A 12,624-nucleotide genomic window follows, 5' to 3' on the forward strand; every position below is an offset into this window, starting at 1 on the left:
TGGTACATCTTATCCGAACCTGGATGTACTGAGTAGCGAGACTTATGTGCTTCATCCATCACCAGCTCGCGTAAGTTTCCATAATGTGGGACCCAAATGCGTCCTGTTACATAGTAGGCGTCGTCTTCCTTTGTTCTAACTGTTGCCTTGAGCCGCGCAAGGCTTCAGCCTTGACGTTTTCTGGTTTCAATGCTTCTACTTGAGCATCTCGTATCTGTGCCGGAAGACTAGACTGAATAGTGAGTTGCAACGCTCGTACACGCCTAGGTGTAGTATCTTTTCGACTGAGGGCGTCGGCCACCATATTGGCTTTGCCAGAATGGTACTTAATTGCGCATTCGTAATCGTTTAATAGCTTGACCCATCGACGTTGACGCATGTTTAGTTCCTTCTGTTTGAAGATATGCTCGAGACTCCTGTGATCGGTGTAGATGGTGCACTTGGTACCGTACAGGTAATATCTCCATATCTTGAGCGCGAAAACAACAGCTCCTAGCTCTAGATCATGTGTAGTATAATTCCTTTCGTGAATCTTAAGTTGGCGCGAGGCGTAAGCGATGAATTTATCCCGTTGCATCAATACACAACCAAGACCCAGAATCGATGCGTCACAATAAACCACGAAGTCGTCTGTGCCCTCTAGCAATGAAAGAATAGGTGCGCTGCAAAGTCTATCCTTTAGGTGCTGAAATGCAGATTCCTGTGCATTGCCCCAACGATAAGTAACGCCCTTCTGCGTCAGTAGAGTAAGCGGCTGCGCAATCTTCGAGAAGTCTTTGGTGAACCTTCTGTAGTAGCCCGCCAAACCCAAGAATTGGCGAATTTCCGTTGGTGTGCGAGGTGCAGGCCAGTTCTTAATCGAGTCTACCTTGGATGGATCAACATGAATCCCATCCTTGTTTACCACGTGGCCTAGAAAGTGGACTTCACGAAGCCAGAAGTCGCATTTTGAAAACTTGGCGTACAACTGCTCTGTTCGAAGGAGTTCCAAAATAAGTCGTAAATGCTGCTCGTGTTCCTCCTGACTCTTAGAGTAGATCAGAATGTCGTCGATGAAGACAATAACAAATTTGTCTAGGGAGGGCTTGCATACTCTATTCATAAGATCCATGAAAACTACAGGTGCGTTTGTTAACCCGAATGGCATGACCAAAAACTCGTAGTGGCCGTAGCGAGTTCTGAATGTTGTTTTGAAGACGTCCTCGTCCCGGACTCTCAGTTGATGGTAACCTAACCTCAGATCAATCTTTGAATAGAAGCTCGACCCTTGAAACTGGTCGAATAAGTCATCAATGCGTGGAAGAGGATAGCGATTCTTCACGGTCACCTTGTTTAATTTGCGGTAATCTATGCACATGCGGAAAGTACCGTCTTTCTTCTTAACAAACAACATTGGAGCTCCCCAAGGCGAAGAGCTAGGACGTATGAAACCCTTATCCAAGAGTTCTTGTAGTTGTTTGGACAGTTCTTCCAATTCAGTTGGAGCTAAGCGATATGGTGCACGAGCTATTGGTGCTGCTCCAGGAGCTAGTTCGATTTGAAATTCGACATGGCGATGAGGCGGTAGCCCAGGTAAATCTTCAGGAAACACTTGAGCAAAGTCGTGTACTATAGGAATATACTTTAATCTCTTCTCTTTCGTTGATGCGTCAGTAACGAGTGCTAAGATAGCGGTGTGGCCCTTTCGCAAACACTTTTGGGCCTTAAGAAAGGAGATGATGCCCACCACGACACCACTCTTGTCGCCTTGAACTTCGAGAGGTTCTTTACCAGAATGGGGAATACGAACAATCTTTTCCTTGCATAGGATCTCTGCTTGCTGTTGGGATAACCAATCCATCCCAATGACGATGTCGAAACTACCCAGAACTATAGGAATGAGATCGATAGAGAAGGTCTGACCAGCGAGGACAAGATTACAACCCTGAACTATGTGTGTGGTGATGTGTGTAAAATGAAACATATAAATCACATCAATTAAGGCATAAAACTAACCCTTTTTAAGTACTAATGTTGGAAAAAGAGTGTTTTTGTCTTCCTTTTGTATTTTCAGGATGAAATGAGCTCAAATTCACAAAAGAAGCAAAAAGACAACTAATTCTAGCATAAATACAAGAAAAGGAATAAAAGTAGACTGCCCGGACCCTCAACGGCATCCTCCAAAGCAAAGAAGAGAAAACAGAAGCCTGAACACGCCCCGTGCTCAGCCAGCACGGGGCCGTGCCCAAGAAGCAGCATAAAAGACAAACTTGTAGAAGCTTCCATTGCCCACCACGGGGCCGTGTCCAGTGAGCATGGGGGCGTGGTGAAAGTACAGCAGGCGCATTAATTGTAATTGCGAATTACAATTAATGAGGAGAGAGAGTGTCAGACGGGCACGGGGGCGTGTCCAGCGGACACGGGGCCGTGCCCAGCCTTCTGTTCAGCCTATAAATAGGAGTGCTTGGTTTCATTCATCTCATCCCTTGGCACACCACCTCCCTCACACTTCATCCACCACCCACCACCACCATAACACCATCATCCACCACCATCATCCATTGTCCATCGTAGAGTGTGTGAGTCGTCTCGGGATCCAAGATTGATCGTAAGAGTTCTTGACAATCAAGGCCATGTTTGCCTAAGTCTCTTACATCACTTGGTGAAGACAAGTGTTTAGTATAATACTTTTTATTTTTAATCTTTTGCACTTTTTATTTGGTTTTGTATTAATGACTTTAATAACTAGTTGCTTATGTTGAAGGTGATCTTTCGTTATCGTTTGTCCGTGGTGTCTTGGCATTATTTTACTGTCTATATAAAATAAAAGATTTTCACCATTCATATCTCCACGGTCTATATGGAGGCATGTTGGCTACCTGGTCGGGGGTTAAGGGAACGGTTTGGTAAGGGTCTTGCCCTTGTTCAGCGTTTAGAGGTCCTGCTTGGGACCTGGGTCAAATTTAGTAGGATCTCCTTCAATGCCCATAGGTATTGGATGGCGGGGATCCAAACTCTTTGACCCCCTCATAAGTTAACTACTATTAATACTATAACCCGGCTATTTAGGACTGTATCCCTGCTGACTCAGACTACTTAGCCGAGGGTAACGTCACCGCCAAAAGCGGGGCCTACCATAATTTGCATTAATAACTTAATTCATTATCTTCCAATAATCCGACCCTTTAGGATTGTATCCTTGCTGACTCAAACTACTGGGTTGAGGGTAACGTCGCCTTCAAAAGAGGGGCCTACTACAATAACTAAGATAATCTCTTAAACAAGTGCAAAAGTGCGAAAATAATCAAAGGTTATACTAATACACGAGTTGGATCCAAGTGATTCATCTTGTCTATCTGTTTTTATTTTTATTTTATTTTTCAGCATTTAGTTAGTTTTTATTTTCTTAGTTTAAAACATTTTTCTCACTTTTTGATTTGATTAGACGTTGAGGATAAACCGGTATTAAAAGCTCTTGTGTCCTTGGACGACCTTGGTATCTTACCAACACTATACTACGTCCACGATGGGTGCACTTGCCCATATGTGTGTTTAGTGTTAGTGAATATCGTGTTTTATAAATTTAAAACTTGGCTAAAGGTGTAAAAAGGGCTTAATTATACATCTAAATTATATATACACCGACACACATCAAGTTTCTGGCGCCGTTGCCGGGGACACAAGGATTTTAAGAAAGTTAGGAATCAACGGCCTAATCATATTTTTATTTTTCTTTTTAATTTTTAGAATTTTTCTTAGTTTTTAAGCTTCTGCAGAGCTCAGCACGGGCCGTGCCTGGTCAGACACGGGCCGTGCCCAACGTCGTTACTGGCAGTTTTTAGTTTTCCAAGTTACAAAAGGCTGACCACGGGGCCGTGTCGGTGCAACACGGGGCCGTGTCCAACTTCCAGTAACTGGGGTCTGGAAAATATTAACTGAAACTCCGACCACGGGCCGTGTTCGCTGAACACGGGGCCGTGGTGAACCTTCTGACCAACATTCTTTTCTGTTTTTATTGCAGGACTTGGAACCCGACGTCAACCTTACGTAGTGTATGAGCTCCAGTTCCAATAAGGACATAAAAGAACCACTAGAAGAACCCGAACGCTTTCTCAGAAAAAGGTTAAAAGCTAAAAACCAAGAGAAGGTTTCGGGTGATCCACCTCCAATGGCGGACCAACGTACCCTTATGGATTATCTACGACCCACAGTAGGTAATCTAGGCGCCGCTATCAATGCTCCGAATGTCGAAGCTAATAACTTCGAACTCAGGCCGCATTTGATACAAATGCTCCAAAACTCCGCAACCTTCCATGGGCTTGCGGACGAGGATCCCCATCTACATATCACTAATTTCTTAGAAATATGTGATACCTTTCGGATCAACGGAGCATCAAATGACGCCATCCGCCTCCGTATGTTTCCCTTCTCACTAAAAGATCGAGCGAAAGCTTGGCTCAACGCCCTCCCAGCTGGATCGGTAAACACCTGGGATGAACTAGCCCAAAAATTTCTATATAAGTATTTCCCTCCCGCTAAAACTGCTAAATTAATGACTGAAATTAATACATATTCTCAAGAGGACGGGGAATCCTTATATGAAACTTGGGAAAGGTTCAAGGAGCTATTACGCAAGTGTCCTCATCACGGCCTTGCAATATGGCAACAAGTATCCACTTTCTATAATGGATTGTTGCCACACACAAGGCAGACACTTGATTCTAGCTCCGGGGGACTTTTAGGTAATCGACGCCCACACGAAATATATAATCAAATTGAGGAAATTGCTCAAACCAATTTTCAATTGCACACCCCCCGGGGGAATAAATCTATTGCCCCGGGCGCCTATAAGGTCGATGAAAGCACTTCTTTACAAGCCCAAATCGAGGCCCTTTCTTCAAAGATAAAAAAATTGGAAATGACAAAAACAGTCTCGGTTATGGCTTGTGAAGGGTGTGGTGGGTCACATGAAAATTGGAGTTGTATGAAAGAAACGGACGATCAACAAGAAATGGTAAACTACATTGATAGTAGACCTAGGCCGTCGGGTCCCCCAACGGGAACTTACAACCAAGGATGGCGAAACCACCCAAACCTTGGTTGGAGGGAACCCGGCAATAGTAGTAACCAACAAACCCAACGAACAAACTTTCAACAACCAAGAAATGAGTCACAAAATTTCACTCAACAACAAAGTGGACGAGAAAGGCTCGAAGATACTATATCTCGCCTCATCTCCGACACTGAAAAGAAAAACTCGGAAAGATTTCTACAATTAGAATCAAATTTTAGAAATCAACAAGCTAGCATTCAAAACATAGAAAAACAATTAAATCAAATAGCTCAAAATTTTGCCGAGAGACCGCAAGGCGCATTACCTAGCAATACCGAAACAAACCCAAAAGCGCAAATTCACCTCATCACGCTACGAAACCGCACCGTAGGGCCTGCAGAAGCGCCACCGCCAACAGAAGAAACAGTACCCACACCTCTGCAGGAGAAGAACTCCCCTCCGTCACCAGAGCCTACCAAGGCTCCTCGAGTTCCATACCCCGGTAGGTTAATTCGTCAAAAGACCAATGAGCAATTCGCAAAGTTCGAAAGTCTGTTAAAACAATTGCATGTCAATATTCCTTTTATCGAGGTCCTAACCCAAATGCCCAAATACTCTAAATTCATGAGGGATTTCCTTACGCATAAAAAGAAAATTGAAAATTTGCAATTAGTCAATTTAGGCGAAGAATGCTCTGCCCTCGTACTAAATAAACTTCCCCAAAAGAAAATCGATCCCGGAAGCTTCACGATTCCCTGCTCAATAGGGGAATCACCCGTTCGTAATGCCCTAGCCGACCTTGGGGCTAGCATTAACCTCATGCCCTCATCAATATTCAAAAGACTCGGCTTGGGAACCACGAGCCCTACGAAAATGAGCATACAACTCGCTGATCGATCCGTCAAATTTCCACAAGGTGTCATCGAAAATGTCTTGGTAAAGGTAAGCAGATTCGTCTATCCAGCTGACTTTGTCATACTCGATATGGAGGAAGACACCGAGGTCCCCCTCATACTAGGGAGACCCTTCCTTGCCACCGCCCAAGCAGTGGTAGATATGAATGACGGAACACTCACCTTGAGGTATGGGGATGATGAAGTAAAGTTCGGAGTTGGGAAGAGAATAGAGGACGACGACCCGGTCAATTACATGAAGGTTATTGATTCGAGCTAGGATGCTGCTCTCCGACGGTGTAACATGGGACGCCAGGCATCCCACTCAGAAAACATATAACCTCGCATTGGGTCTAGCCAAGGACCCTGATAAACGTGGCGCACCACGGAGGCATTCCGCGGAACTATCCTTAGTTTAGTTTAATCTTTTAGTTTAATTTTCAGGAATAAAACACACTTATGGTGGTAATGGATGAAAAAGGGAACGAGAAAAATGGCCCCATGCACAAGGAACAAAGCAACCCGACACAAATCTCCATCACAGAAGGCTCAACACGGGTCGTGCCCAACCAACACGGCCCCGTGCTGAGCCACCTGCAGAAAAACGCCCAGTTCAGGTAATTGGACACGGGCCGTGTTCAACGGACACGCCCCCGTGTCCAGGCTTCTGTCTCATTTCTTTAATTTCTGTTACTGGCACCTGACCACGGGGCCGTGCCCGGTCACCACGGGGCCGTGCCCAGGCTGCCAGTAACATAAATCTTTGCTTTTTAACACCACACCATACATACAATCAACCTAAAAATTTATTTTTGGGACACATTGAGGACAATGTGTAATTTAAGTGTGGGGGGGGGGGAAGCTAACACTTTGAAATTTTGCAAGTCCTAACAACAAGCCTTACACAAAACTCTATTGGAACTGCTAAACACCCCAATTTTTTTCAAAAATCCTTTTCATTTTTACTTGTCTAAAGTTTAAGTTAGGAATTACAAGTTTAATAAGGTTATATTTTTATGAAATTTACAACCGAGAGCGTCGTGATAACAAAGAACCAACATAAGAAAATTACGAAACGACATAACAAGTCTAGTTAAAATTCGATTATATATACTTGATCACATTAAAAACCCATTCCCACAAAAGTGAGTTTTGAGCCTTTATTGAGCATACAAATCTACATCTTTAAACTAAATGCTCATTTTTCGTTTCTTGTGTGAATAGCCGCTTGGTTCTTACAACTCTAGAACTTGCCACGACGATACATTCTCGGTCCTTACCAACTTAAACCCAAGTAAGTAAGTGATGGAGGCATTAGGACTAACCATTTTTCTTTCTACACCATTATTTTTCAATTTTTTTTACCACCTACCCAAAATCCCCCTAGTTAACCCCTTTGAGCCTAAACCTTTCATTTAATTACCCTAAAACCCTTTTTACCCACCAAAAACCCTTTTTTATTTTTCATCCTTTATTTTAGTATCAAGCTCGGTTTCTCGCAAGCTCGCTCTTTTATGTGACTGATCAAAAAAAAAAATATGATGATGAAGTTAAAAACAAACAAAGCTATACAAACAAAAGCTTGTTTGGAAAAATACTTCAAAATAAAAAGTCACTAAAATTTTTTTACGAAAACCGACGCTTTTTACGCTTTTCGCCCTTTTACTAACCACTAACCCAACCACCCACCTTTAACCCCAGCCTAACCCTTCACCCAAAAAGTCCTCTTGATATTTACAAAGGTATAAAGTTAAAAAGGAGGAGGATTGATTGCTTGGCAAGCCTATGGAAGGCGTGAGTTCCATGCCGCTCTCCAATGATTCACTAAAAATACACCTACGGCCGAGTGTTGAGTGATTTATCCCGTGAGGTATGTGAACTTGTATATAAATGGAATTTTAAAAAAAAGGCATGTTATGCCTAAATAAGTAATTTATCCTATGAAACGTTCTAAATAAATCATAACGGATAGGATTGTGAATAAATAAAAATAAAACCTAAAAAATCTTGGATTCCCGACACTCTATGACAAGCAAAAGAAAAAAAAACTTTCTCTTCTACCTATTCCATTTGGGAGTGTAAGCCACATTTTAAAGAGTTTTGCTTGAGGACAAGCAAAAGTTCAAGTGTGGGGGTATTTGATGTGTGTAAAATGCAACATATAAATCACATCAATTAAGGCATAAAACTAACCCTTTTTAAGTACTAATGTTGGAAAAAGAGTGTTTTTGTCTTCCTTTTGTATTTTCAGGATGAAATGAGCTCAAATTCACAAAAGAAGCAAAAAAGACAACTAATTCTAGCATAAATACAAGAAAAGGAATAAAAGTAGACTGCCCGGACCCTCAACGGCATCCTCCAAAGCAAAGAAGAGAAAACAAAAGCCTGAACATGCCCCGTGCTCAGCCAGCACGGGGCCGTGCCCAAGAAGCAGCATAAAAGACAAACTTGTAGAAGCTTCCATTGCCCACCACGGGGCCTTGTCCAGTGAGCACGGGGGCGTGGTAAAAGTACAGCAGGCGCATTAATTGTAATTGCGAATTACAATTAATGAGGAGAGAGAGTGTCAGACGGGCACGGGGGCGTGTCCAGCGGACACGGGGCCGTGCCCAGCCTTCTGTTCAGCCTATAAATAGGAGTGCTTGGTTTCATTCATCTCATCCCTTGGCACACCACCTCTCTCACACTTCATCCACCACCCACCACCCACCACCACCATAACACCATCATCCACCACCATCATCCATTGTCCATCGTAGAGTGTGTGAGTCGTCTCGGGATCCAAGATTGATCGTAAGAGTTCTTGACAATCAAGGCCATGTTTGCCTAAGTCTCTTACATCACTTGGTGAAGACAAGTGTTTAGTATAATACTTTTTATTTTTAATCTTTTGCACTTTTTATTTGGTTTTGTATTAATGACTTTAATAACTAGTTGCTTATGTTGAAGGTGATCTTTCCTTATCGTTTGTCCGTGGTGTCTTGGCATTATTTTACTGTCTATATAAAATAAAAGATTTTCACCATTCATATCTCCACGGTCTATATGGAGGTATGTTGGCTACCTGGTCGGGGGTTAAGGGAACGGTTTGGTAAGGGTCTTGCCCTTGTTCAGCGTTTAGAGGTCCTGCTTGGGACCTGGGTCAAATTTAGTAGGATCTCCTTCAATGCCCATAGGTATTGGATGGCGGGGATCCAAACTCTTTGACCCCCTCATAAGTTAACTACTATTAATACTATAACCCGGCTATTTAGGACTGTATCCCTGCTGACTCAGACTACTTAGCCGAGGGTAACGTCACCGCCAAAAGCGGGGCCTACCATAATTTACATTAATAACTTAATTCATTATCTTCCAATAATCCGACCCTTTAGGATTGTATCCTTGCTGACTCAAACTACTGGGTTGAGGGTAACGTCGCCTTCAAAAGAGGGGCCTACTACAATAACTAAGATAATCTCTTAAACAAGTGCAAAAGTGCGAAAATAATTAAAGGTTATACTAATACACGAGTCGGATCCAAGTGATTCATCTTGTCTATCTGTTTTTATTTTTATTTTATTTTTCAGCATTTAGTTAGTTTTTATTTTCTTAGATTAAAACATTTTTCTCACTTTTTGATTTGATTAGACGTTGAGGATAAACCGGTATTAAAAGCTCTTGTGTCCTTGGACGACCTCGGTATCTTACCACACTATACTACGTCCACGATGGGTGCACTTGCCCATATGTGTGTTTAGTGTTAGTGAATATCGTGTTTTATAAATTTAAAACTTGGCTAAAGGTGTAAAAAGGGCTTATTTATACATCTAAATTATATATACACCGACACACATCAGTGGCCTCTAGAATTTTACCATTTGCTAACTCTACAACATGCTTGGTATTCAAAAGTGTTGGTGTGCGCTTGAGCATTTGACTAACTTTTAGAGACACATAACTGGTATCGGCACCCGAATCAAATAAAACAGTAACATAAAAGTCGTCGAGGAGAAACTTACCCATCACCACGTTAGGATCATTCCTTGCTTCACCCTGACCCAGCACGAACACACGACCCCTAGCACTGTTGTTATCATTGTTTCCCCCATTGTTGTTCCCATTATTGTTCCCGTTGCCTTGGTTGTGGTTCTGATTCTGATTCTGATTTAACTGTGGGCAGTGTCTCTTGAAGTGACCTTCAGCGCCACACTGAAAACATCCTTTGTTGCCCTGTTGCAGTTGCTGATTCTGCGGTGCTTGCTGTTGCTGCTGGCGATTCTGATTTGCAGGCCGTGAGCTCCTGCAATCCTTAGCTTCATGACCCATCTTGAGACACCTCTGACAACGACCCTTGTTGCACTGACCACTGTGGTGTCTGTTGCATCTGTTGCACTTTGGGTGATTTCCTCGATATCCACCCTGCCCCTGACTACCAGAAGATTGCTGACCAGGACTCTGGCAGTCATCCGTCTTTCGCTGCTGTGCCTGGGACTGAACTGTAGTCGATCCCTTGCTAGAATCTCCATCCCATTTTCGCTTGTTGTCACTGGGAATAGCAGAAGCAGTAGTAGTGGTAGTAGCACTGATACGTTTAGGCAGCTTGTTCTGCTCCACTGCCTGGTCTGTGAGACGATGAGCAAGACGAGTAACATCCTGGATAGTAGAAAGATTAGCAGATGTCACATGGCTTTGAATCTCTGGTACTAAGCCTTTAAGGTACAACTCAATGCGCTTGATAGGAGGATCCACCATAGTTGGACACAAGATGGTCAGCTCGTTTGACCTTTTCGTATACGCCTCTATCTTGGCCCTGTCATCTTCATGTTAAAGAACTCCACTTCCAACTTGTGGATGTCATCACGAGTGCAGTATTCCCGCTTGATCAATTCCTTGAAGTCGTTCCATGGGGTGGCATTAGCAGCCGCCAACCCCATCATCTGAACTTGCGCATTCCACCAAGTCAGCGCAATGCCTTCGAGAGTACCAGTGGCATACTTCACCCTGCGAGCCTCAGGGCATTCACACATCTCGAAGACCGATTCGAGCTTCTCGAACCAGTGGAGGAGTCCAACGGCCCCTTCAGTGCCATTGAAAGTGCTAGGACGACAGTCCATGAAAGTCTTGAACGTGCATACAGGTGGCTGGGCGTGCTGACCTGTTGTGTATAAGAACAGGACAAGGTTAAACACAAGAGTTGGTTTATGAGGGTAGGATCTAAAGATCCTAGAGTGAGTTTGCGACTGCAGGGTATACCTCCTGCTTGGGCGGCTGCAAGTGCCACAACAACTTGTTCGTTAATCAGAGCCGTCAACTGGGATTGAGTCATATTGACACGTCTACTCATGATCTTCATAACATAAGGGAAACATGAGTGAGAGAGGTTCGCGAAAGTGCGATGACAGAAGAGAGTAAGCACACATGCGTTTCAAACATTAGTTGCTACGTTTATCTAAGCATACCATGAGCAAAGTTCTATGTAACTAACAAGTAGGCAATAAAACATATACCATATCACCTATAGTGTTGAGTCTTGCACGTGGAGCGAAGCGTCGTTGTGGATCGTTGAGCACTGTTCTGGTAATAGTATGGTTTTATACAAAAGTTTTCCCCTTTTTAAAACCAAGTTCACTATAACCAATGGCTCTGATACCAATCTGTCACACCCCCAAATCCACACGCGGAGTATCACCGCTTGGAGGCGTGACTGACCAGGATCAAGCCACCAATCATATTGAACATAGCATATAATTAAAAGTAGTTTATCAAATCCAACACAATACAATTGGTGTCCAAACAAAACATAGTTTAAGCAGCCGAAGCATAATATGAAAACCCAACATAAGTATTAAGTTCAAAATGTCATATGTTTTTAACATGGCATCCACTATCCATGTCCCGCAACGACTGCGCCTCCCAATGCAAGCTCCATAAGTACCTAGGGTCCTGTAAGGCATGTCACAGAGTATCAACAACAAAGTTGAGTGAGTTCACAGTTGATTATTCAGTTAATGAGTTCGTTTCAGAAATTGTAAGTTCGTTTCATAACCATGCGTTACCCAGTACCCTTGTTTCCCAAACCTTTACAATAGTAAGTGGGGGCTTCCCATGTCGTATGTACTAGACTAGTTGTATCTATAGGTGTCCTTCCCAATCCGAGGACAGCGGTAAGTATGAGTTTACGTAGGTTTTACGTAAGTGCCCTTCCCTAACCGAGGACAGTACGTAGCGAGTACGTAGGTTTAGCGTTGGTGTCCTTCCCAAACCGAGGACAATAGTACGTAGGTTTTACGTAGGTTCTAACACTGGTGTCCTTCCCAAACCGAGGACAATAGTACGTAGGTTTTACGTAGGTTTTAGCACTGGCGTCCTTCCCAAACCGAGGACGGTGTTAAGTAGTCTAGTAGTGATGAAAGTACGGGTAGTCATACAATCCCATTCCCAACCCACCGGGAATCCCATGCCTTGGAAGTGTGAACTCACCTTGGTTTGCTCGGTTTGATTAATTACTTGGTTCCAATTAATCAGTCAAGGCCTAGGTTATGCACGTGTACATAATCAGTTTATATTCACGAAGTTCACGTATAAGTACAATCACAGTGGGTATTGAATCAGTGATCACCAAATAACACAAAGCACATATTCAATCTCATGCAAGTCATGCTTATTATTTAACAATAGTTAGCTAACCCAGTTAACCCCTAACAGACTTAACTGAGT

At 43.1% G+C, this 12,624-nt stretch overlaps 1 non-coding gene across 1 annotated transcript; it reads right to left on the reverse strand.

Annotated features, from left to right (window-relative positions):
- Positions 1-4,525: 4,525 nt before the first annotated feature.
- LOC118492740 lies at positions 4,526-4,632 on the reverse strand. Its single transcript, XR_004894742.1, has one exon. It is a non-coding gene; the product is annotated as a small nucleolar RNA R71 (small nucleolar RNA).
- Between the last annotated feature and the right edge of the window lie 7,992 nt (positions 4,633-12,624).

This window comes from Helianthus annuus, chromosome 5 (assembly GCF_002127325.2).
Source record: "Helianthus annuus cultivar XRQ/B chromosome 5, HanXRQr2.0-SUNRISE, whole genome shotgun sequence".
In the NCBI taxonomy this organism is placed as follows: Eukaryota; Viridiplantae; Streptophyta; class Magnoliopsida; order Asterales; family Asteraceae; genus Helianthus; species Helianthus annuus.